Source organism: Protopterus annectens, chromosome 9.part0 (assembly GCF_019279795.1).
Source record: "Protopterus annectens isolate FY-2018-M chromosome 9.part0, PAN1.0, whole genome shotgun sequence".
Lineage (NCBI taxonomy): Eukaryota > Metazoa > Chordata > Ceratodontiformes > Protopteridae > Protopterus > Protopterus annectens.
In genome coordinates, this window is record NC_056743.1 from 244,367 (window position 1) to 272,070 (window position 27,704).

The window sequence follows — 27,704 nt, forward strand, 5'->3', positions numbered from 1 at the left end:
CCGATACATGAAACTCCATATCCACTGCAGGAGGAGTAATTTTGGGGCACATTGTGGTACTGCAAATAGCACTTTTGGCTAACATCAAAGGCTAAAACAATACTAATTTCATGAATTTTAATTATACTTTGATTTAGTAATAGGGTCTATTCATGTTATGGTATTACAAACTCGAAAGACTTACAGAAATTAAACACAGAGATGTTTTCAAATGTTTCCTTTATTGGCAGTGGAAAATAAAAGTTTTCAGTACTTTATTGAGAGAATGCAATAAATAATACTGTGATAAAACAGTTCAAAATTATTATGAGCTGTACATAAATTTGTTACAATAAAATTAAGAAAACAACTGACAAATCAGAATCAACAAAGAACAGTAAAGGGTAAGTTTTGAAACAGAACCCTAAGAAATCACAAAACAAAGAGCACAAGCACATTAAACAGTTTAGATATTATTATATAATAAATAAATGCACTAGGATTTCAACAAGACCATTTCAAGTTGGCTGCATAAAAAAATACTGAACTATAAGTTCTTCTGACTTTGCCATGTTCAGAAAACATTTGTACCATCAAAATGTCTCTCTGTGTACTTTTCTGCGGTAAAAAGGAGGCAAAAAAATGTTCAGATGAATCGTTCAGAAAAAAAAGTAAGGCTTTGATTGTAAATTGTACTGCGGTGCTCCACTTCTGTGCCATCCTCTTGGCTTTCACTTCATAATGTCCCACAGTGCTTTGGAATTGGTCCTTTAAACGCAGCTGTATGAACTTCTTGTAAAAGTTACTGAAGAAAAAGAAAGGGCAAAGGTAGCAGTCCCTGAACAGATCGATATAAAACAGACTGCTGAAAAAGACTACTGCTTGTTTTTTTAAACATCTTTTTTTCAATTTATGGCTTCATTTTCTGGTGAATTTCATAATCACAGTGAAAAAGGCTCTAAAGTTACAAATGAGGTTAAAATGTATAAAAGACATTAACTTAATGCTATGTCTACCATTGTTTTTTTTTTCAAACTTCCTAGGTAAGTTTTTAAAAATCTTGCCTTCTATATTACAAAAAAGTATTTAGTCATTTCTTGATTTTTAAAATGCACAATATAAATTAATACTGTACAAAATTCTTAATTTTCATCTGTGGAAAAAGTTTTTACAACAAACATCCCATTGTTAACATGTCTTTGTTCAGCTACAGTTTACCTCAGCAGACTTGCAATGGTGCATAGTGAACATTTTACACTACAATGCTATTCATTCCTCTGCAGTCTGCTGAACTCCGTGTTTAATAGCCCGTTATTCCACAAAAATGGTGAATTCTTGCAGAATGCCAGATTCCACAAATACATCTTATAACTTACAAGAAGTGGATTTGCTTTTCCTTCTGTTTTATCAACTCAGCTGCAGATGTGCAACTTTTCACAAATAAAAACGAAGTCTGTACATAAGGTCAGACACAGCTGCTATGCTTTAAAAAGTTCCTGTAACTGAGGGACAAAACTGGACCTACATATAAAGATGCTTTTGCAAATATGACATTAGCTTGCCTTCAGGTTTACATTTACACAGTTAAATAATTACAGCATCTGAGTTGACATATTTATAATTTATAACTCCAGTCTGTACAGTCAAAACAAAAAGACAAGTTGTGGCACACGTAACAGGACATACTTAAACTAGAATGGCAGGATTTTTACAAAGCATGTATGGAAAATGATTCACAAGAGTTCTGAACAAAGCTACTTTACATCAGCAGACGTTTTTACATAAAATGAGGTGTCAGACATTTACATAAATACAACGGCATTCAGATCTAAAATATTTTCTCTATGATTATGAATGTTGAGACTGCTAATTACAAAACTTTGTAATAAAATATTTTACAGTGTCCATAATTATTAACATATTGTATACTCCATGATTTCAGAAATCTTCTTTTCTATGAAGATGGATTCTATATAGTCATCTGTAGAAATAATGGGGGTAAACTGCGAGAAAAAAAACACCACAAGTTAGATGAATATATTAAAGCAAACATGTTATAATACGATAGTCAAGCAGCTAACGTCTTTTCATTAAGTATTTTTTTCCTAATAGTTGCTCAGATTTTCTGTGACTGCTACCACTAGATATATTCACATTGCATATCGCTCACTGGACAAGAAAGCATCAAGTAAATTATAAAATGTTCTGGGAAAACACTAACGTCACTATTAGAAAAAATTACCAGTACCTGCTTTATGAAACCAAAATGCATCATGTGCATATTTAAGTTTTTACATCTAACTGGAAAAGGTGTGTAATAATATATTTAACGCATGTCTCAAGGCCCAGAAGAATGCATTTACCCTTGAGAAACAAAAGTAGGACATTTCAAATATTTTACTGAAAACTGTGTACTGGCTTAATGCACTTATGACCCACCACTATAGACAGTCACTGCAAAATGGACTTTTTTTGAAATATAGCTTTGCTGAATTCAGAATTTATCAAGCAATATATATCTAAATTATTATGGAGCTCATATTACAATCACATAGTTAGCGAGTTTACACCTTCAATTAAAAAGCCTTTTTAGCCTTTGAAACTATTACCTTTTTCCCAATAAACCTATATGCACATTCAGTATTCTTGACTTTTGTTCTATTTTCAACTTCCCCATCACTGTGGTCTGCACTATGACAGAAATGGTTCCACACATTCCATATGAGGGTATGCATTTTCCCCTCCCCTTTTTTTTACAAGAGCCCCTCCAACTGCTTTACTTCCTTTATAATACCTGGCATATCTTCTGCGATCAGTGCAACCTATGAGTTCCCCTTTCTGCTTATCATGTTTTTTTGGCTGATAACATAATTAAAGTTAACACAGCCTTCATGTTCTGACTAGCTGTCTTATTCCAACTTAGCAAGAGTACCTCCTCAGTAAATTTGGATCATTCATCCAGCATCCACCCAAAGGGATTACAAAGTATCTTTTTACTAGGTCAGCTCTGCACATTCCCAATAAACATGCAACCATTCCCATCTGTCTCCCTAAACACCTCCACCAGTTACTTTGAACCTAAGGGAAAATTATTTGTAATCTGCTTCTGGTATAAAACATGTATGTAAGCATTTTCATACAAATATCCTGAACAGTCCTGATTTAGTCACATATGCAGAAGAATGCACATTCCCCCACTGATCCTTTGTGATAAGTCTGCTTATGTTTCTCTCCCAATCCTACCTGAGCTCGTCTGACTGATTTTTATAATTAGTCCTGTCTATTCTTGGCTCCATTAAGAATTCTACCAGAGGCAGCCACTCATCTATCACTCCCCTGTCTCTAAATTGCGTTGTTACTTCCTGATATAGTAGACACACCCTATAATGGGAGCCAAACATTTCCTCAGCTTCCTCTCATTCTTTGAGTTTCCTTCATGAGTAATTTGTTCACAATACCTTGATTACTTGGCTAACTTCCTCCAGTTAGTTTTCACATTTTCTTCTCTAGTCCATCTCTTTATTTGGGAACGCTCATTGCAAACTCTCTTTATTCCGTTCCATATACAGCTTTTTTTCAGTATATCATCTGCTTTTTACATACATAACATTGTGCCTCACTAGTTTTGTTTTTTCCTAACACCTGCTTCCAGTAAGATAATCTCTCTAGTAGTCCCTTACTGCCTCATTATCATATCTTTCCACACTGATTTACATCCCTCTACTTGTAGTATATGCAACAGCCTTAGCTACATAGCCATAAAGTGCACCTTGAAGTCAGGCAAACCCATGCACCCTTGACTAAGGTAGACCTCTTTCTTTCCCAAATCAGCATCTTATTTACTTCTTGCCACAACTTATAATCTGGCTAATATTATTATACCTCCGTAACATACAGAATCAAGTGGAACAAAAACGTACCCACTGTCTGTATCTTACTATCCAGAACTTTCACTTGCTTACACTTTGAATTATCTTCTGCAGACTTTCCTTCCGGATCTCCTTTACTACGCAGTCTTTCCTAAGCCACATTCCTAGCTCTTTCAATTTTTCATTTCCTAAGCCACAGTCCTAGCTCTTTCAATTTTTCATTTCCTAAGTCACATTCCTAGCTCTTTCAATTTTTCATTTCCTAAGCCACATTCCTAGCTCTTTCAATTTTTCATTTCCTAAGCCACATTCCTAGCTCTTTCAATTTTTCATTTCCTAAGTCACATTCCTAGCTCTTTCAATTTTTCATTTCCTAAGCCACATTCCTAGCTCTTTCAATTTTTCATTTCCTAAGCCACATTCCTAGCTCTTTCAATTTTTCATTTCCTAAGCCACATTCCTAGCTCTTTCAATTTTTCATTTCCTAAGCCACATTCCTAGCTCTTTCAATTTTTCATTTCCTAAGTCACATTCCTAGCTCTTTCAATTTTTCATTTCCTAAGCCACATTCCTAGCTCTTTCAATTTTTCCTTCCACCAAAGATATACGAGTTGCTGCACTAATTCATATGTGAGTACACAGGTTCATAGGTATTTACTAGGCTAATGACCACAACGGCCTTTTAAGCCTAGCCATGCATCCCAAAACTCTGACAAGTTCTGATACCCTTGATAAGTGTAAGCAGGGTATGGGAGATGAAGCATTTACAGGTTACCTGTGTCCATCAGAGTTGAAATCAGAATCTCCCAAACATAAAAATGTCCACTTACCTGTAATATCCAGCCATGCTGTCTACCCAAGTCCCATAAATTCTTTGAGCAGCCATCTCCCACAAACCTAACTGCCTCTTCAGATGACTTCCACAGACTCTACATAACAGCTGTTTTAAACAGCAGAATAGAGCCATTATCTGTAAAACTGACTCCAAAATGTAAGTCACCTATAGCAAATCATGATAACCATGTATGATCCCACTGTCACCAACCACAAAAAGTAAAATTCTTAAAAAAAATAGTAATTTATAAAAAAAATGCTGCACTAACCTGTTATCCAAGCTTCCATTATGACTGTGAGTTCCACAGCTGAACATAGCTTACAGATTTGGCTTTTGTTTTATCTGCATTTATTTTACAACCTGAAAATATCTGGAACTGTCTCAAAATATCCCACAATATAGGGCATCTTGTTTGGCGGGTTTGTCAGATATATCACTATGTTATCTGCAAACAACATTCCTCATTCATATCTCCCCTTCTGCTTGTACCCTTGACTGTCTGCATGTCTTATTTTAAGTGATAATGTCTTTTTCACTCTGTTTCTCTCTCTCTCTCTCTCTCTATATATATATATATATATATATATATATATATATATATAGTTATACACACACACACACACACACACACACACACACACACGAGTGTACTGAATTTATTCAAAACACTCAAACAGTGAAGTTCACGTTGTTTGCCAGAAAATGATGAGACCTGCAAACAGTGACCTGCTATTATGTATGTGCCAAGCAACAGCCCCAGAGTAAGCAAAAATAAACAAGCTCCTGTATCCCCCCCGCTAATTATACGTACTAATGCCAAGATCGCACAATGTTGAGGAAAGGGCATATTACTCAAGTGCAAGAAGTGTGTGATGTCACATACCTGTCAACCATCTGCTTAACTGATCAAACTTTGTCAACCAACACACACTATATATATCACATTATATCCCAAATAAGGGAGTTGCACAATGTCACTGCATTGCTCCTCTAGACAAACTCATTTTATCAGATAACCCCACACAACTTTAATTTTCACTTCACACCCTATGTAGATCTTCCTTATTAAGTCAATAATTTAAATAGGGAATGTAAACAGAACAATTACCAGATATATTTATCGCCAACTATCAAACGTTGTCTCTGCATCCAGGCTTTCCAGTAGTCATGGTAATGTTTAGTCTTCTGAATTATCAACGTTTTATTAATGTTGTAAAATGCTCACCTCTCCCCCAGAAATCCATATTGATCTAGCTTTATCAGTTTTGGTAAAGCTCTTGCTAAGACAGACATCAATACTTGGCTATCATAATTTGATGTCGAGATTGCGCTACATTAGGCAGGATTTGCATGATCCCTCTCCTCCTTAGGTGAACTACCGTTATTATTTTCTAGGATGCAGATCGCTATCCCCTTTCAAAGCACTATTAAATCATTTCTTTCACATCCTTATTAACATTTCCTCCATCTTCCAGGTTTCTATGGATATATGAACCATGACTGCTCATCACCATTTTATTTCTTCATCCTTCATACAATTAACTGTTGAATCTCTAACTCTGCCACATTTCGCAAGCCCAGGTTTACCATGTAATTCTCTGAAAGAATCCTACCCTGATCACAACATTCACTTGCTTTGTAAAGACTACCATAAAATTCTCTGAACATTTCCCCAATTCCTTCAGGGTCTTTTATCATTTTCCTGGAGTTAGAGCCCCTCCACTTTACTACTACTTACTCAACATTCTGCTTCCACTTATACTAGAAAAATCTGCTCTAGGATTATTGCCACAGAATAACTGCCCAAGTGCCTCTTTTCCACTCTCATGCACATTGCCTAAGTATTGATACATTCCATGGTACATCTCAACCGGTCCCCTTCCTCAAGTCAAGTTTGTGAATTTCTTTTGCAGTGCTTTATCCCTTGCCTACCCTTTACAGTAGTTTCTGTTCGAATTTTCCAATAATTCTCTCTCCTTTATTTCAGACAGCTCTAAAATAGCATTTCACTGCTTCCTAAATACCTGTATTCTCTTCTCACCCATTTCCATGTTTTCGAATCATATCTGTCCTCACCCCTTTTCGATAATTAGTGCGGGAAGCACCAATGCCTCTTTTCTCACTGTCTTGAGTCCCCCTTACCCTAACGTTTATATAGTGCATGATGACTTACAGTAATCAGATGTGCTTTTATTATCTCCAGTAAATGAGCATGTCCTTGTACTCTACGGTACCCAATCCGGCCCAATTCTCATACCAAAGCGGATACCACATTCTCCATCCTGAACACTTTTATATACTTCCTTTAGAATCTACTCTCTCAAGTAACAGTCATTCCTGGGTCCTCCCTACATCTTTATTATTACAGACTACATTCCAATCTCCCCTATAATTAGCATCCCTTGCTAACATATTAATTCCCTGGCATTCTCCTCAGTTCTAACACTGAAGTCTTTGGTGGGGCATACACACTCATGAATGTGTACAAGTCCATTTCATAACTAAAATCCCTTGGGGTACTGATACATTAGTAATATTTTGGTAATCTTGGTTAGGCTTAAAATGAATCTTGGGCCAAAAGCCTAGTAACCACCTATGAATCCATCAAGGCAAATTTATTTCCAATCCAGAAGACCCTCAGTGCTGCAATCTTCTTGTCAATCTATTTTTTCCTCTTCTATTATAAAAGGTCTCTCTCCCAAGTAATTGCACTCCCTCTACCTCGTGGTATTCAGCTGGGTAATCCCCTTGAATTCCTTTGTTATCAGAGTAACAAGTTGAGCCCTTACTAAATTGGTCTCCTGCAGATACCTCTGAACTATCCAGATTTTTGCAGAATGTTCAGACTTTTTCCCCTCATATTTTTGTCCTGTTCATCAAAAAATTGTGTTTTTCTCACAAATCATTGAAGCCACTAAATAATGACAGACATTTGAGTTTCACACTTCGTATCCTTCAGAAAATGCACACTAATGCAAAATCTGTTATCCTAGCAATGTTCCAAGTTTATAAGAGCAATATTTAAAATTTCTCACTATTTTTGGGTCTTTGACCCCTCCATTCATTTCTGGTACTAACAGGTATGCTCCTGCAGCACAGCTATGTCCACCCTATTCCTCTGCACACAAACTATTGTCTTTGGGAAGGATGGCTAGGCTTAAAAACGCCTCACAGTCATTATTCTAACAATAATGCATGAACCTTTGCTTTTTTCCATACATTCCAGGTTAATACAGAAAATGCAATCATTTCAACATATACTCCATTATAATTTTCTCAATGTTTGACCTTTATTAACGCATCCTCCTCCTCAAAACTGCATTCCCATATTATTTAGGTGCAGCATTTCACTACACCATATACTAATAATGCTATATTTTTACTGGACACATACACATTGTAAAACCTTTCCTAACATTATAACCTCCTCCCAACCCTTCAAACACACAAAAAGTACAAAACAAAACAAAAACGTGATGATAACCTCCTCCCAACCCTTCAAACACACAAAAGTACAAAACAAAACAAAAACGTGATGTACTTACCATAATGTTCCATCTCTGCTATTTTCATTCCTTCTCAGTGTATGGTTCAGAGTTCCCAGCTATCGAAATTCCTTGGGGGGATTTTAGTGAAGGGTATTCCCGACTATGGCCGAAGCAAAAGTTTCTTTTTCTCTCGACTTGCTCCAGTTTGTAATGAATGCCAAAAGTATTAGGATTTGACCAAGTAGTTGTCTCATAACTAGACTCCCTGCTTAGTCTAGATTGGAATATAGTGGAAGGGGTCATAGGTTTAGTTGAAAGAGCCTGTATTGGTTCTTTCGGGGAAAATTTAATTTAGAGGACACAAACAAAACATAACCTGTCATCTGCTTGACACAGTTATATTTAAGTTTGCGACCAACTTGCCCATTTTGTGATGTAAAGGATAGAGTTCCAGGTAAAGAATTTTAGATTACATTTGGCTGTAGTTTGAAAAGAAGACCATGTCAAAGTTCGATGTAGCAACTGTACATCTCATGGTAGTACAGGATCTTTGTAAGGAGGTCCAAGTAGAAGAAAACCATTAAAAAAAGCTTTGTAAAGTTTGAGGGAGCCAGAGAAGAATTCTAAAAATCTACATAGAAAGGTTGTGAGTAGAAGTCAGACGTTCGATAACTAGCACCCTCTTAAAATAAACTGTACATAAATTCAAGGACAGAACGTACTGGAGCTGTGAAAGTTTCTACCTGAAACTGCTCTACTCAATAAAGAAAAAAATCTTCTCCATAAATTTCTATCAACATTCCTCATATAGAGTTATTATGGGAAGGTAAAAGAATGGAAAAGACAGGCAAAAAAGAAAGCATAAGTTGCCCGACTATCAATATAATGAGAAAAATCACCTAGTCAGTTTTAGGCTAGAGATGCATGAATGAATTATGCATGTCAGGTGAGACAGAAATTCTGTAGTCAGATATAAAATCGAAGGTGAGTACAGGAAAAAAAAATAAAAAAGAGGTCAAAGGAAGGGGAACCATCTTAGTCGAGGTCAGTAAGATACAGGCTTGTTCTTCAATGTGCATGCTTTCAGAAGTAATCTTTATTAAGAAAAATGTCTGGTAAAAGACAAAAAAGGTAAAGGGAAGGAGATTTTTCCTAGAAGTAAAGGAGAAAAGTCGATAAACTCTACTTCAGATTAAACTTGAAAAATAGTAATTCATTAAAGCTAGAAAAAATAAGAAGAAATAACTTATCTTTCACAGAAAACTCCAGAGCTGAAGGCTACCACGTCTAAACTCTAAAGTGGCAAACGAGATCTGAGGGATGTTAGGGGTGGTGCATTATGGGTAGGGAAGGAGCTCAAGAGTTTGTTGATGGCCACGAGCTAGAACAACAGCTGAATCAGATCAGAGTACTGGATCTGAATCCATACATTGAAAAAGAATGAAAATTGACATCATATTTTCCTCGCTATGTTTTATATTACTCAACTCTCAGTTCTTAGTTTTGCTTTAGACATCACAGCTTTTCAAGCTACTTGAGTGATTAACATTATTTGTCTTCCTACCTGTTTACATCTGATCTCAATCCTTTTGCCATGTTATGTTCACTAAGGTCAGAGATAGGGCATGTCTAGGCAGCTGTTAATGTACAGCTTTGCTTCCTGCATCTGAAGTTTGGTTGTCTATTAGATGAAAGTACCAGCAACTCAAAAGAACAGACTGATATGCTTACATGCACTCTCAAGACCACAGCTTTTAGTTCAAAGTATAAACAACTTGAAAAGGCCCTATATTCAAAAAAAGCAGTTCTTTATCTTCCTAAGCATTGGGCTGCAAACTCTTCACTCAGCTATTCTTCATTCTAGGATCCCTGCATATAGCCTTTTGCTGTCCTCTCTATCATATACCACTTCAGCACTCCTTTTACAATCTTCCCACCCAGCAACTGCATACTTTGTACAAACATTACTTAGCTACACAATGAAGACAGCTAATTTGTTGTACTTCGTAACTTTTAAGTTGAAAGAATGTATTTTAGCTCAACTCCTTACATAACACCCATGAACACCCCCAAATGAAACCTCTCTCATATGTCTATACCCCACTCCTCAGAAATATTGCTTTAATTACTCCAAGTGCAGAGTATTAATGCTCTCATTCAAAGTCAACGTCTAATTCCATTATGATCTTACTTTTGGTTATGTTAAACTTCTATTTTCATCTGCCATATCGATCTTCTTTTTCAGAGCAGTAACGTACAGTTATATCCCTCTCCTTTCAAAACAAGTTGCACGTACGTGTGAAATGCTATTCAAAATAAGATTTTTTTTTTAGAAATGTCCACAAAATAGTTGATGCATTGCAGTTCTCCCACTTAATTTACATTCCCCCTCAGACAATGCACCTTTGATCTCCACAGCACTTGAATTGATCCCGATTCTCGGACAGTTCTCCTGATCAGTCCCTGCTCTGCACTTTGTTTTTCAACCAGCGTCCTTTAAAACAAAGGGAAAGAATTTACTGGCATCCCTTCTCTTGGTTTAGAACTGCTTGCAGAAAATTTTGCAGCCAGTCCTCCAGCTCTCTGCTCCTTCAGCTGCTGCTGGTTATACTGCTCAACTCTGTCACAGGCTCAATCTCCATTAATGACTTTGCACCTTCAGGAAAAAAACACTATGGATGCTTCAAGACATAGCAGTTAAAAACTTACTGTTAACTTGCAAAGACTCCCTTATGACTGGAATACATTTTTATTATATAGGTTCATAGACTAAGCTGAACAGCCATTTTCTATAAATAGTCTGGTTTTCCCCTTTTTACATTTTTGCTAATATCTTCTTTTGTTGGAATGGTTGCATCTTCATAACTATTGGTTTCTTAAAAGACTTTTTGGGGCACAATGTGTCCTCTCTAGCAGTTATGTCCTTTGAGGATTCCAGTCCAATTGTTCATAGTGGACTTGATAAAGCTTATGCCATCTGTTCCTTCCAGCTACTTAAGAATGGCTGCAAACCTCAGACTTTCTTCCTCACTTTATCTTCCAAATTAGTTCTTTTCTTGTGATATGTCTCATTTTCTGTCATGTTCTCCCTAATTTTAATACCAGACTTTTGCGGCTTGACTAATACATCTGATGATTATTCTTCTTAATATTTGATTTCTTATTATCCAATACTTCCTCTATTTTTCAATTCCTCCTCATTTGACTTTATGGCCTCCACTAATGTCCCACTTATTTAAAGACCTGAGAGAGCATGTGCCTTTTAAGTCTTTTTATTTCTGCATCATACACTGGTTTACTTCCCAACGAGTTTCTTCAAAGCCCTTGTCCAGCACAGGAATCTCCTTTCCTTTTTCCTTCATGTTGTCCTTATTTTTCCCACACTTGTTAGCTGACATCCAGACACAATAATCTTCATCCAGGAACTGAATTTAAATTGGTTTTGACTTCTTTGGCTGGCTGCTTTTTTTCAACAATAATCATTTTTCCTGCTAGGAGAGCTCCAGTTAACATTTTTCTCAGTTGGCAGCCATTGTAAAAGTCTGTGAGATGGACTGTCTTTACGATTCATATAAAAGGGTGAAATGAAATGTAATGGTAGGTCTGACTGATAGCTATGTGGATGAAAATCTACATTTTGTTAAACATACAATGTTCAATCAAAGGCTGCAACAGGGAGAAGACTCTTTTCAACATGAATATAAGTTATATACTTACCATAACTTGGCATCTGTGTTGTCTATTCTCATTCTGATTCACATGTGTGTCACAGATCCAATCCTCTTATTCGACTCAGCTGCTTTGTACAGACTTCAGCTTCCAGGCTTGAGCTCCTCCCTCTACCCACAATCCTCTGTACTAAGCACAGTAACCTCAGATGGAGTTTGCTGCCCATTAGCCATAAGGAAACAAGAAGAAACAACTCAGAGGCTGAATAAGGAACAAAGGTTCCTAACAGTGCTTCATCGATCCTCTAGAAAACAAATTGTTCTAGGTAGGGGACAGATGGGAGGGAAGGTAAATCAGAATGAGAATGGATAACACAGATGCCAAGTTATGGTAAGTACATAACTTAATCTGATGTTGTCCTTGTTTTGATTCACATATGAGTCAGAGTCCCCAGCTACATTTTCTCTTGGGTGGTCTCAAGGAAGGACATGCTGGAGCACTGTCCTGCCAAAAGAAGCTCTGCTTCTGGAGACAATGTCTAATTTTTAATGAGTCACAAATGTATGGGGTTTAGACCAAGTGGCTGCTGCACAGAGCTCATCAATTGAAATTCAGGATGAAAAGGCAGAAGATGTGGCTACATATCTAGTTGAATGCGTTTCACGGAGAGTAGTTAGCTTCAAATTGTTCTGATCATACATTAAAGAAATGCAATTACTTTACAAGAGTTATTTTCGTTACTGCCTGCCCCAGGCGATTAGCTGAAAGGGACACAAATAACTGATCTGATTTCTTGAACTGTTTCGTCCTGTGAAGACAGAAACGTAGTTGTCTATGAACATCCAGTAAATGCAACATGTACTCCCTTTTATTGGAATAATTGGGAAAGAAAACTGGCAACTGTACGGTTTGATTGATGTTTGACTCAGTATCCACTTTAAGCGTAAAGTACGGATTTAGTACAGAGGGAAACTCTTTGTGGAAAATAATGTAAGGAGGTTTGGAAGACTGGGCTTGTAATTCAGAAATTCTTCTTGCTGAGGTGATAGCAACTAGAAAAATAGTTTTCTAAGACAAAAATGTTATGTCACAATCACTAGCTGGTTCGAAAGATTTCTGAGTTAGGCTTTGGAGAATCAGGGGAAGATCCCAAGGGGGAGTGGGGTCTTTGACAGGAGGTCTGAGAAGGAAAACTCCTTTCATAAAAGCTCTACATAACTTCGAAGAGGCTACAGATACTGAAGATAGGCCAGAGTGGAAATTGGGTATGCCTGTCAGCTGAAGCTTGAATGTGGAAAAGCTGGATCCCTCTTTGAACAGGGAAGCAAGAAAGGAGAGGATGGTAGGAATAGAAGCTGAATAAGGATCAATGTTCTTTTTAGTGGCTCAAATAGAAAACCGGTTCCACTTACTTTTGCATACTTTATTGGTGGAGGCCTTTTGAGAAGCTAAAGCAATACTCTACTGGAGAAGGCAGGCTGGACTCCCCGACAATCACTGGAATTGCAGAAACCAAGTGATTAGATTGAGAGTGGGCAGATCTTCAAGGAATCCCAGGGATGGATGAGTTAGGAGACCCTGGCTGGGCTCCAGTATCCAGGGAGGACACTTCAGATGAGCCCACAGGAAGGGAAACCAAATCTGATAAGGTCAATAAGGGGCAATGAGGATCACAGTGCTGTTCAACTGTTGGGCTTTCTGAAGGAATTTAGGATCAACGGCGGGGGGAAAGCATAAAGAAGACCAGAGGGCTGATCATGAACTGGAGAGTCCCTCGGGGACTCCCTGGGTGGGGGAATCGGCACTAAGTAATGTTCATCAACTTGATTGGAACAGATAGAGACTGGTGAAGTATAGACCACTGCACAGCCAAGGTCCACAGGAAACCACGCATATAGAACCTTGCCAGAGGAAAGTACAGTTTTTTATCTACCATAAATGTAGATGTCCGATAGGTATGCATCTGCAGTCATAACATATGGGTTGTCCTGCCTCAGGCAGCCCTTCGGTCGGCCGGATTCCAAAGTCTGGGTCTGGCCTAGGCTGATGTCGCACCCTCCCCGACGTCAGAGCGTCTGGTGTATAAAAGCATCAGCCGACGCCATTTTCCTCAGTCTTTCTTGCCCCAGATGCCAGGTGCCCTCTAGGAAGGCTAAATTTGGATAAATGCAATAGAATTCCAAATATTTGCAAAATTATATATATATATATATATATATATATACATGTATATACAAACAAATACACCATAATAGATTCCCCCAGCTAGCTAAAAGAGGGGTAAACACCCTAGGAATACCACAGAGGGGTAGGAGGGAGGGTAAACCTGACTGCAGATGCATACCTATCGGACATCTACATTTATGGTAGGTACAAAACTGTACTATGTCCTTCAAGGATGCATCTGCAGTCATAACATATGGGTAGAATACCATAGCCAATCTGGGGGAGGAGGTACTAAGAAAAAGATGGTGTAGTTAAGATCCCCTGCAGGACTGCAGTAGCAAAACCTGCTCTGGATCTGGAGTATAAAGGTAGATTGTAATGTTTGGTAAATGTATGCACGGAGCTCCAAGTAGCAGCTTCTAAAATGTCCTTGGTAGCCACCCCCATTAGGAAGGCTGTAGTGGTGGCCGTGGCCCTTGTGGAATGAGGCCTGATGTTTGCAGGAACTGACTTTCCATGAAAGGAGTAACAAAATCGAATGCAATTTCCTATCCATTTTGAAATTGTCTGTTTGGAAATTGCTTTTCCTTGCACCCCAGCAGCAAGTGCTACAAATAGTTGGTCAGTTTTTCTGCTACTTTTAGTTCTGTCCAAGTAGTAGCGTAGTTGTCTGTGTATATCCAGGGTGTGCAGAAGTTTTTCCCCTCTATTCTGTGGAGTTGGGAAGAACGTAGGCAAGTGAATAGCTTGGTTCAAGGATACCCTAGATACCACCTTTGGCATAAAAGTAGGATTAGTTCTTAGTGTAACTCTGTCCTGATGGAAGATAAGAAATGGCTGTACTGCCATTAATGCTTGTAACTCAGATACTCTTCTTGCTGAAGTTATTGCCAGAAGGAATGCAGTTTTCCAAGACAGAAACTGAAGATCCGCTGTTGCTGCTGGTTCAAAGGGAGGAAGTGTTAGTTTCTCCAAGACAAAGTTGAGATCCCAAGCAGGTAAAGGGGGTTTTCTTGGAGGTTTGATATTTTGATCCCTCTCAGAAATTGCTTGAGGAGAGGGTGTGAGAAGATAGGTGGATCCACATTGTATTCTGCTGAGATTGCTGAGGCATGAATCTTAATGGAAGAATAGGAAAGGCCATTGTGGAACAGTTCTGCTAAGTATTCCAGAATATGTGTCATGCTTGCCACTGTCACATCTAAGCCTTTTGATGTGTTCCAAATGAAAAATCTTTTCCATTTAGCTGAGTATGTCTTCCTTGTGGAAGGCATGGGAAGCTTCCATGATAATGTCCTTCACTCTCTGTGATAAAACATTTTGTTTTGGATTTAAGGGATTTTCCAGGCAGTTAGCTGCAATGTTTTCAAATTGGGATGCATGATCTTGAAATTGTTCTGCGTCAGAAGAAGAGGCCATAGGGGGAGAGGCCATGGTTTTGCCTGTGACATGCTCCTCAATAGTGGATACCAGTGTTGCCTTGGCTAGTCTGGAGCTATCAGAATCACTCTTGGCTGTTCCTCCCTGATCTTCAGTAGAACCTTGTACATTAAAGGAAGAGGTGGGAAGGCATATACTTTTAGAGCTTTCCAGCTGAAAGAGAGAGAGTCCACCCTCCATACTTGTGGGTGGTATGTCCTTGAGCAGAATGTCCTCAGTTGATGGTTGAGGGGGGAGGCGAACAGATCTATTTCCGGCATTCCCCATGCCTTTGTTATGAGTTGGAAAATGTCTGGGTGCAGCATCCAATCGTGTGCATCCATGGTAGTTCTGCTTAAGCTGTCTGCCAGTGCATTTTCCTTTCCTGGCACGAACTGGGACTGCAGTTGGATATTGAGTTTCAGGCATAGCTCCCATAGATTCATAGCCAGCCGGCATAGAGGGTAGGAGTGTGTGCCTCCCTGCTTGTTTATGTACCACATGACCGTGGTGTTGTCTGTCCTTATTAACAGGTGGCCTTGATGGAGGAAGGGTTTGAAAGCCTCGAATGCATGCATCACTGCCAGCATTTCCTTTTGGTTTATGTGCATGCATAGCTGTCCTTGAGACCATAAGCCTTGGATACAGTTGCCCTCCATGTGTGCTCCCCATCCTCGGTCTGAAGTGTCCGTGGTGATGGTTTGTTTTGTTTTTGGTTTGTTGAAAGGCAACCCTCTGTTGGACTGGCAGGCCTGAGCCCACCACAGGAATTCCTTTTGAAGGCAAGGAATGATTGGTATCAAAGTTTCCAAACTGTGACTGTGTTGAGACCATACACTCCTTAGGTACCATTGTAATTTTCTCATATGCAGCCTGGCCTGTGGTATCAGAATTATGCAGGATGCCATGTAGCCCAGGGCCTGCAGGATTTTCCTTGCAGTAAGCTGAGCTTGTCAGATTCATGAAGTAATCCGGAAGTTGTTTTTGTTTTTCTTCTGTGAGAAAGGCCATTTGGGTGGTTGTGTCTAGATCCGCACCCAGAAAGGTTATCCTTTGGGATGGAACCAGTCTTGATTTTTGGATGTTGACTGTGTATCCCAATACCTGCAGCAGGTGGATGGCATAGGCCAAGTCTTTTATCAAATTTACCTTGTTGTCCGCTTGTATAAGGCAGTCGTCCAGATAAGGGTAGATTTGAATCCCCTGAAGTCTGCAGTGTGCAATTACTGATGCCAGGCATTTCGTGAATACTCTGGGCGCAGTAGATAAGCCAAAGGGCAATGCTGAGAATTGATAATGCTCTGATCCTGCAAGAAATCTGAGGTGTCTTCTGCAGTTTGGTCGAATAGGGACATTCAGGTATGCCTCCTTGAGATCTAGAGTCACCAGCCAAGACTCCTTGCCCAACATGGGAAGAAGTTGCTGTAGGGTCAGCATCTTGAATTTTGGCACAATGAGGTAAGTATTCAGTGCGGACCGGTCGAGAATAGGCCTCCATTGATTTTCTTTTCTTGGTACAAGGAATAGTCTGGAGTAAAATCCTTGGCCTTGTTCTGAAAGTGGTACTTTTTCTATAGCTTTCATTTGAAGCAAGTTGTTGATCTGCTTGAAAGCCTCTACCCTCTGATTTGGTGGTAGGTTTGGCATTCCGTTTCTTTTTGGCAAAGTGTGGAAGTGGAACCTGTATCCTTTGTCTATTATTTGCAGTGTCCATGTGTCCCTTGTAATATAATGCCAATTTTCCGAGAATAAAGCAAGCTTTCCGCCCAAGGGTGCTTCCAGTTGAGCCCTGGTGGGCGGAATCAGAGTAAAGTCATTGAGCCTGTCCGGGTGTAGTAGTTGTTGCTGCTGTTGCACTACCTCTCTGGTTGGCAGGCTGCCACTGGCGGCCTCTGTAAGAGCCCCTAGATTGGCCTCTGCCTCTGGGGTGTCTGTTCCTGCCTCTCTGGGCTCTGTCCGAGTCTGGAAAGGACCAATTCTTAGTAGGCCAGTTTCTGCTGAATCTCGGTGGTTGTACTTGTAGGAAATCCTTAACTGTTTGCACAGATTTTGCCTTTTCTTCATACTTTTTTAAGACCTCCTGAGCAGAGGAGCCAAATAAATTTTGTTTCTCCATTGGAGCATCCAGGAGTTTAGCTTTGACATGGTCTGGCAAAGATTGTTCCTTCAGCCAGGCATGCCTACGAATAACTGCCCCAGTCATAGCTGACCTAAATGAAGCCTCCAATGCATCATAACCACATTTTAAGAAATGATTACTAACCTGCTGTGAGTTGTGTACCAAATCCTAAAGGGATTTACGGTCAAGGGGCTCAGGAGAAGAAAGCTTCTTGTTCAGTTCATCTAACAAATACTCTTGGTACTGTGTCATATGAAATTGACAATTTAGTGCCCTGACAGAAAGAGTTGCAGAAGTATATACCTTCTTTCCCCATCTCTCTAAAGCTCTAGACTCTCTTTCAGAAGGAAGAGGATTTTTGTCAGTGGCAGCCGCAACCCCTTTAGGGCCCAGAGTAATAGTTTCTGGGTCGGCAGAATGGGCTTTATACAGATGAAAATGAGAATCCGGGACCCTGTAGTATCTATCAGGTTTGGCAGGGGCCGGGGGGAGAGTATCAGGGGCTGTACTGACATCATTGTACACATCATCAATTCCATTCAAAACAGGAGGTATAGCTAAGGGCCTATGCTGAGGCAAATGTAAAAACGTCCTTAATCTTTTTCTAGAATCAGAGAAATCCTGACCTTGCCATTGAAAATGCTCTCTCATGGAGAGTAAAGTCTCACCAAAGGAAAACTCTTCAGGAGGGGAGGCCGAAGGGATAGATTCTTCTGCATCAGAATCCTCATAGGGCGAATAAGCCTCCTCCTGGTGGTCTGACAACTCAGAACCATCCGAGGACTCATCTGAAGAGTGTGGGTCAGAAGGCTCAGTCCTGGGCCTTTTGTCTGGTGGAGGGTGAGAGTTGTGAACCGCTAATTAAAGAAATAAGGTCCTCTGCAAGGCTGAGGATCTGAGAACTAGAGGAAGGCCTCTGGGATGTAGTCTTGGGAGGCAAAGCTTTAGAAAGTTTAGCAGCTTTAGCCCTAGAAAAGGCCTTAATGGACATGGAAGCAGGGGGCCTAGCTGCCCCACGTGCAGGAGTAGATATGTCCAAAGGTATGGTGTCGGACATATCCTGGGCACTGGTTTCGGTAGGTAGCTCGGTAGCCGACTCAGCCGGGGCCTCCCGGGCCGCGGTGGTCGGTTGAGTGGATTCGGATGAAGGAATTTCCGAGGACTCGGTTTCAGCCGAAACCGAGACACTCGCGGTAGGCCTTACCGTGGTTTCAGCCGAAACCGTGGGCCGCAAGTGTCGGTCCTTGTCCTTCTGTTTTTTCACCAAATCTGAAGTCAGAGTCTCCGACGGCATTTTATATGCAAAACTAGCCCCAAAAAATTCCTCTGCAAACTCCGACCGACGTCTAAGAGTTCGTCGGTTGAAGGAAGAACAGGCTAAACAGGACGATACGTCGTGGTCTGGGCCTAAGTAAGGAAGGCAGTAGGAATGGAAATCCTTATGAGGTATTTGTTTCCCACAAGTTAAACAATTATTTACTTTATCTGACATCGGCTGAGGCAAGAAAGAGTCCCCAACGGGGTACTTAGCTTTTTCGAAGTTTTCGGTAGCTGAAATCACTGGATCTGACCGACCGGCACTTGCGAACAGTTTCTGCTTCGGGCACCGCGCGGCAAGAAAGACTGAGGAAAATGGCGTCGGCTGATGCTTTTATACCCCAGACACTCTGACGTCGGGGAGGGTGCGACATCAGCCGAGGCCAGACCCAGACTTTGGAATCCGGCCGACCGAAGGGCTGCCTGAGGCAGGACAACCCATATGTTATGACTGCAGATGCATCCTTGAAGGACATCTAACGTTGTGCATAGATCCAAGGGCTTGAAGAATAAGCCTGGCGGAGGGAGAAGGAAGAGCTAGTAAGGCCTGGACTTGGTTTCTCAAGGTGACTATCCAATGTAAAGGCAACAAAGCTATTTGGGTGACTGTGTTCAGATGAGCCCTGATAAACTCCAAGGAGTGAATTGGTATCTGTTGCGACTTGCCCCGATTTATTGTGATGCCTAGGAGATGCGAGATCTGGAACAGGTAATATCTAGCATGAGACAGTTGATGCCTGGTTGGAACAGTTAGCAGCTAGTCGTCTAGATATGGGAACACCTGAAAACTCAGCAGTCTGAGATGAGCTGCAACTACTGCTATGCATTTGGTAAACACCCTGGGGGCTGTGGTGAGTTCTAAAGGGCAGGGCCCTGAATCAGAAGTGACTGGCTCCTAGCTTGTAGCGTTAATGACTCTTGGAGCACTTGTCTATCTTTATGTGACAGTACGCGTCCTTTAAGTTCACAGAGCACATCCAATCATCCTTCCTCAACAGCGGAAGGATGGACTGTATCGTAACCATCCAAAACTTTGATTTCTTTATGCAGCGGTTTATTTTGCTTAGGTCCAAGATTTGCCTCAGGTCCCCCATTCCCTTTGACACTAAAAAGAAGCATGAGTGTTCCAGATCCTCTCTGTTCAGTTAGCACCTCTTGAAAGACTCCTTTTTGCAATAACTTCTGAATTTCTAAGACTGCCAACTCCCTCTGACTAGGTAGAACATCAGGGACAGCCTTCAGTGTTCTTAGAGGTGAAAAGGAAATGTAATAGCCTCTGGATATAATGGTTTGCACCTAAACATTTTTAATTGAGCTCAGGAGTTTGAGTGCAGGGAAAAAAACAACCCGTGAATGCTTCCATGGCAGAAGCACTAATAGGGCTCGTCAGAAAAGGGTTCCTTGAAGCCCTGATTTGGCATAAATCCTCTGCCTTTGGGGAGGCATCTCCAATTACAGTCCCCTCCTCTGGCTCTGGAGGGAAGCTCTCCGCACTGGTCAGGAAAAGACCCTTGAGACTTATGGAACCAAATTTTCTTGGACCCTCTCCGATTCCTGGAGTAGGTCTGTTAAGAGGTGGAAAACTTGACCCTACAGCAGGCAAGGTCTTGCCCTCTTTCTTGTTGCAAGTCAGGAGTGTTTTTAACTGGATGGTCCAAATAAAGAGGAACCATCAATGGGAGCACTGACAAAGGATGCCTTAAAGGGCTCTGTGAAGTCACAAAGCCTCATCCAGGCATTTTTGCATAGAGCGATGCTAGCTGCCTGTGAAGTACCCTCTGCTGAGTGAGAGATGAGCCTCATGGACAAATTGGCAAGGGAAGAAAAAGTGGCCAGGTCTGGAGAAATCTTCCCAAATTCCTCTGTCAGCATGGTCTCCGCCAACGATTCACAGATCTCCTTGACCAGGTCTCTCTGCAGGCAAGTAAAATGTGCCAAGTAGTCAAGCACTCTCAGCATGAAGGTGGATGAAGCATAGACATGCTTGCCAAACCTTTTCATTGGTCTTAACTCCCTGTTTGGCAGATGGGCAGTAGAGCTCTGCTCAGCTAGCTCTTTCTTAGTGGCAACTGCCACCACCATAGTGTCAAATGGAATACCTGTGGACCAAAAAGAACAATCTGTAGGTGGTGAAAGGATCTTGTCAGGTCGTTTAGGCATGGGCTCTATAGTGTTCAGCTCCTTCCAGGCCCAGTGTGCCACCAAATTTATGACAGGCTCCAATGGGGGGGGGGGCAAAATGTAGACGGGCCCATCCTGAAGGCCTCCAGAAATATGGACTCCTTAGTAGTAGGATCTTGGGACAACCAAACCACCTCTTTGTTTCAGAATTTGCATGTCTGCAAAGGAAACCTCTGGTGGTGATTTTGGGGATCCTTCTCCTTCAATGAAGTCCGTATCTTCAGTAAGAGACTCCATAGGGGAGTCTAAGTGCTCCTTTTACACCTCCTCTGTTAGACTTCAGGGGAGGTATCTGAAGAGGTGGGGCCATCTCTGGTGGAAGATCCTGGATACTCTTCGAGACAGGCTGACTCTGGACAGGAATGGTAGGCCCAGTTCCCAGAGCTGATGAGGAGTGATGAGGCGGAACAGTAGCCAAAGATATCGGGTCTCTGTCTGCAGAGAAAACCTTTTCAATGAGCTGGAAAGTTGAGGCAACTGGAGAACCCCTATTCAACCAACTCCATCAGGGCCAAAGCCCTCCAAGAAGACATGACAAAGGCCTCGGATCCACAGAACCTCTACCCCTGGATCCAACCTCGATGTTCTGGATCTGAGACCCACTGCGGTCGAAGATCTTGGAGCAGAGGTGGTCAAGGGAACTGTCAGAGTAGAAGAAGCAAAGGTCCTCAAGTCATATACTGATTCTCTCGGATGGCTAAGATCTTGAGGCTCTGAAACTGAGGGTCAAATCAGAGAAGGAGAGTCTACATTGGTTTGAATGCTCAGATCCAACAGGGGACTGAACCAACAAAACCCCCATCTAGATCTGAGTCCTGATAGTCTTCTTTACCATCCTGTCTACATCATATTCTGAAAAGCTTCTGGAGGATCTGGACGAAGCTACAGATGAAGGACAATACTGGTGCGGGGTTTGCAAGACTTTTACAGGCACGGTGGGGGAGACTGACCAGATGGATGATTCTGGAGACTGGCTCCCAGTTTGCAGAACTGAAGTTCTGGGCTCTTAAGTTAAAGTAGATGGTAGCAGAGTGTGCGTCTTCTGATCCGACCTCCTCGGATCCGAGGGACGAGCAGGATCTGAACGGGTCAAGGCAGTCATCGATCTGGACAAAGCCAGATCTGAAAGGACAGATAACGTCTTTGGCATAGGCCCAGTCGTAGCTGAGAGGGCTTTTGGATCTGCTGGAGCCCAGCCTGGCCACGGAGCAGAAGAATACAAATATTTTAGCAGTTTAGACAGAGATTCTGATGAAGCCCTGGGATGCTTATGAGGGCACTTCTTATGGTCTGGAACAGAACCTGACGTGGCATGATCGGGGCTTTGAACTCCTGGAGAAGAGAGAGAGAGGAAGGAGGCAGAATCCCTTTCAGTATCAGTTTGTTTCGCCTATCAGTGATTGCTTTGGGGTTGAACACCTCACAAAAGGCACATTGAGACTAAGTGTCATGTGAATCAGGGTGCAGAATTTAATGTCTGCACTCAGAACATCTCTTAACGCCCCTTAGGCTTATCCATAACTATCAGGAAAAATACATACTTCGCTCAAGCTGGTAACAAACAACTATAATAACTATAAAAGCTACAATAACTATAACTACTAGAACCACTACACAACCTATAATAACTATAACAACTATAATAACTATGACAACAGTTCAAAGCGTAAACTACACTATAGAGGGTTGCCCTAACGGCAGCAAAAAGCTTTGTGGGCGGGAAGAAAGAAGAAAAAGGCAATAGCTAAGCCAAAAAGTCACACTAATCTGACAAAGGAAATAGTGAACTCTAACTAGCTGCTCGAGCACTGGAGTGTACATCTGACACAAACGGCGGCAAACAAGAGCTCAGGTAACTGTGCTTAATACAAAGGATTATGGGTAGAAGGAGGAGCTACAGCCTGGAAGTTGAAGTTTGTAGAAAGTGGCTGGGTCAGATCAGAGGATCGGATCAGTGATCCATACATGAACCAGAACGAGGACAACATTAGACTAATGACAGTGGAGCTAATTAGAATAAATCAGGGATACAGATGGTTTGGCAAACTGCAGGGGTTACGTGGCCCCATAGAAAAAACAGTTTTCAGTTCTGCTTCTGAACTCTACTTTCATTTGAAGGTGGAATGCAATTAAAAGAATTCCAATTAGACATCTTAAAGCCACCGCAAAAATTAAAAAATTGAAAACGTAATTTAATACCAAAACAGCTTAGTCTATCAAGAAATTTATCAAGGTTCTGAAAGCACTGCATCATACATTTTGTATCACTACAGCTGCTGTAAGTGCTTTAAAACATAGTTCAAACACTGCATGTCAGGGTTTAGTACTATTTGTGGCTTAAATTGCACACATGTCTGATGCTGGGAAGAAAACACCCAGACTAATGCCGGATACCTGTTCCAGTACTGATAACACAACACACAGACTAATGCTGGACGCCTGTTCCAGTGCTGATAACACAACACCCAGACTAATGCCGGACACCTGTTCCAGTACTGATAATACAACACGCAGACTAATGCATGGACACCTGTTCCAGTACTGATAACACAACACACAGACTAATGAATGGATACCTGTCCCAGTACTGATGACACAACATACAGACTAATGCTGGACACCTGTTCCAGTACTGATGACACAACATGCAAACTAATTCTGGATACCTGTTCCAGTACTGATAACACAACACACAGACTAATGCTGGATACCTGTTCCAGTACTGATAACACAACACAGACTAATGCTGGATATGTGTTCCAGTAATGCTATCACAGCACCTAAAGTAATGCATGGATACCCATTCTAGTACTGATAACACAACACCTACACTAATGCCGGATACCTGTTCCAATACTGATAACACAACACACAGACGAATGCCGGATACCTGTTCCAGTACTGATAACACAACACACAGATGAATGCCGGATACCTGTTCCAGTACTGATAACACAACACCCAGACTAATGCCGGACACCTGTTCCAGTACTGATAATACAACACGCAGACTAATGCATGGACACCTGTTCCAGTACTGATAACACAACACACAGACTAATGCATGGATACCTGTCCCAGTACTGATGACACAACATACAGACTAATGCTGGATACCTGTTCCAGTACTGATGACACAACATGCAAACTAATTCTGGATACCTGTTCCAGTACTGATAACACAACACACAGACTAATGCTGGATACCTATTCCAGTACTGATAACACAACACACAGACTAATGCTGGATACCTGTTCCAGTACTGATAACACAACACCCAGACTAATGCTGGACACCTGTTCCAGTACTGATAACACAACACCCAGACTAATGCTGGACACCTGTTCCAGTACTGATAACACAATACACAGACTAATGCCCAATACCTGTTCCAGTACTGATAACACAACACACATACTAAATCTGGATACCTATTCCAGTACTGATAACACAATACACAGACTAATGCCCAATACCTGTTCCAATACTGATAACACAACACACAGACTAATGCTAGATACGTGTTCCAGTTATGCTAACACAACACCCAGTGTAATGTAAGGATACCTGTTCCAGTACTGATAACACCCAGACTAATGCATGGATACCTTACCTGTTCCAGTACTGATAACACAACACCAAGACTAATGCTGGATACACGTTCCAATACTGATATAACAGAACACCCAGATCAATGCGAGGATAAACCCAGACTAATGCATGGATACACGTTCCAATACTGATAACACCCAGACTAATGCATGGATACATGTTCAGTACTGATAACACCCAGACTAATGCATAGATACGTGTTCCAATACTGATAATATAACACACAGACTAACACATGGATATGTGTTCTAATACTGATAACACGCAGACCAATGCGAGGATATGTGTTCCAAAACTGACAGCAACACCCAGACTAATGCATGGATACGTGTTCTAGTACTGATAGCAATACCCAGACTAATGCGTGGATACATGTTCAAATACTGATAGCAACACCCAGACTAATGCATGGATATGTGTTCCAATACTGATAACACCCAGACTAACCCATGGATACGTGTTCCAATACTGATAACATCCAGACTAATGCATGGATGCATGGATACATGTTCCAATACTGATAACACCCAGACTAATGCATGGATACGTGTTCTAATACTGATAACACCCGGAGTAATGTATGGATACGTGTTCTAATACTGATCGCAATACCCAGACTAATGGGTGGATACGTGTTCCAATACTGATAGCACCAGACTAAGCCATGGATACGTGTTTCAATACTAATAATGCAGCATAAAGGTTTAGGTACAGTGAATGGCTGCCTTTCTGAAGTAACACCCTTCATGTGAGACACAAAGACAAGGTCCTATGTGCCTGGGTTTGTGGCAGTAAAGGCAGATGTTAAAGATGAACAACACTTGCCAAAAAAGGTTAAGTGTTGATCTTATTAAAATGAGCATTTAGACAAACAAGAAAACAATTTGCAAATCACATTTTACACCTACCACCCCCTCCCATCCTTATCACAATTGTTCTTTAATAATTTCACATTTTCTACATCATGGACATTTCCTCAGTGACCTGGGCTAATTTCCTCATCTCTAATTACCACCTTGGGTCTTCTACGAAACTAGTTCAAAAGCCAGTTGGGATTAACTCCAGTGAAGAAACAAAATAGACAAACAGACTGGTATAATACATTTCTAATGACAATACACACACAGAATTAAAGTGCCCAAAATATACATAAGCAGTTCATGTCTGTCTCTTCATGTAGAAATGCAATTCCTACTTCTACCAGTTATGCACAGGTGCCTACTTATTTTATTATTCTTTTTTGCTTGAACACATTTTCTACATGTTTGCAGAGGCACACCCAGGATTAACAGCCACTAAAGTCCTGCTAGAGAAAGCTAGCCTTCCATGTACACAGTGTCAATTTTTTCTAGACTGCTAACACAGAAAATGATCAAATTTTCCTTAAAAATAACTTTCATCAAAATAGCTACCGACTTAAGACCTGAGGTACTGCAATTTTATTAAGCAGCAGCATAATTCACTTGGCAGAGGTCCGCTCCTGTTGTTATTTCCCACTCCCACGTAGTCCAACGACTACTAATCCACTCCCATGCTCTGCTTGGGTCTATACTGGAACACTGAATATTTAACAATTCAAATCACTAAAGGTCGACCCTTAGTGATCGAACTGTTAAAAATTGAATGTTCCAAAAAAAAAACAAAAATAAAAAAAAAACTAAATGGTGTTTACACACCCCCTGCTACTTAAATATACCAACTCCGAGACCACACTACATTGAAGTAAATGGAATCTCCCCTTATGGAGATTTCCGTTTACCTCTTCAATGTTCTACAGTTTCGCTATTCTCGTGTCGACAATGTCAGATTGAACATTGTCAGCTTTTGAGAATTTAATATAGACCCGCTCAGCTTATCTAAACAAGCCCGTGCTGGTTTGTGATTGGCTGTGCAGTTGCCTGGTAAGAAAAGATGTATTTTGAATTATATTTTACTTTTACCACTGTTTTCCACAATTTGCAGGAAGAAAGGAATAGCCTGTAGACAAGATTTACTTTGATTTATATTTTGTTTAGCTCCTATTTTTACTTTTGTTAGAAAGAAGCAGGTTTTAGATAGGCAACCTCTTGCCATCCCAAGGGGCCTAGTCAGCTATAAATTCACACAGACTTCAGACAGGACAATCCAGAACTTATGTGAAACAGTCCTGTGTTAGTTTATAATTTACTGATCTTTACTGTTAAAGGGGTGCGACTGCAAGCAATACTGAGCAGAAGCTGCTGTGTGCATTCGTTTATACAACTCTTGACAACTGGTGCCATCACAGCAATGACTTTATTTAATTTAACGTGTGGTTGTATATTGTTGGTCTGCTTTTCCTTTTCTTTTAGAATTCTTTATTCATTTACAGCTGAATATGGAGTCCTTAAATGAGTATGGCATTAATGATTTGCTAAAGTAAAACATCTTGTACAGTGTAATAACTGCAATGTATATTTAAAGGTCGCACCTGATAACACTGGTGATGTGTGTTCCTCCTGCCAAATGTTGGATGACTTGCTTACCATTACTAGAAGTAAAGCTAGACTTACTGATGACGATTGCACTTGTGCAACTGGCATGGCTTACAGAACTGTTTGTTACATATATTAATAACTGGACTGGTGAGATAGGTAATGTTAGCCGAACAAATAGAAGACATTTAGGAAAGAAAGTGTGTATTGTCAGTAAAGATCACTCAACCTCTACTCAACAAAGTAAAGCCACTGACAACTTTGGAATTCTGAATACAAGTAGGCAGCGCTCTGAGGATTTAGAGCATATAAAAGAAACAAAAGAAACAACAAACATCACAAGAAATAAGGAAAAAAGAAACTGATTAATGTCTATAAAGTAAAGAGAATACATTCTAAAAAGGACAGCTTTGTTATGTAACACAATAAGGAAAAAAGAAACTGATTAATGTCTATAAAGTAAAGAGAATACATTCTAAAAAGGACAGCTTTGTTATGTAACACAATAAGGAAAAAAGAAACTGATTAATGTCTATAAAGTAAAGAGAATACATTCTAAAAAGGACAGCTTTGTTATGTAGCACACACAGACACAA

The 27,704-nt window shown here is 40.6% G+C and overlaps 1 protein-coding gene across 1 annotated transcript in view; it reads right to left on the minus strand.

The window, feature by feature from the left end:
• Nucleotides 1-202: 202 nt before the first annotated feature.
• PPFIA1 (PTPRF interacting protein alpha 1) overlaps nucleotides 203-27,704 on the minus strand; it is a 2,891,353-nt gene continuing 2,863,851 nt past the window's right edge. Inside the window, exon 32 of the mRNA XM_044082514.1 lies at nucleotides 203-1,982. The gene's annotated coding sequence lies outside the window, so the exon portion shown is untranslated. The remainder of the gene's footprint in view (nucleotides 1,983-27,704) is intronic.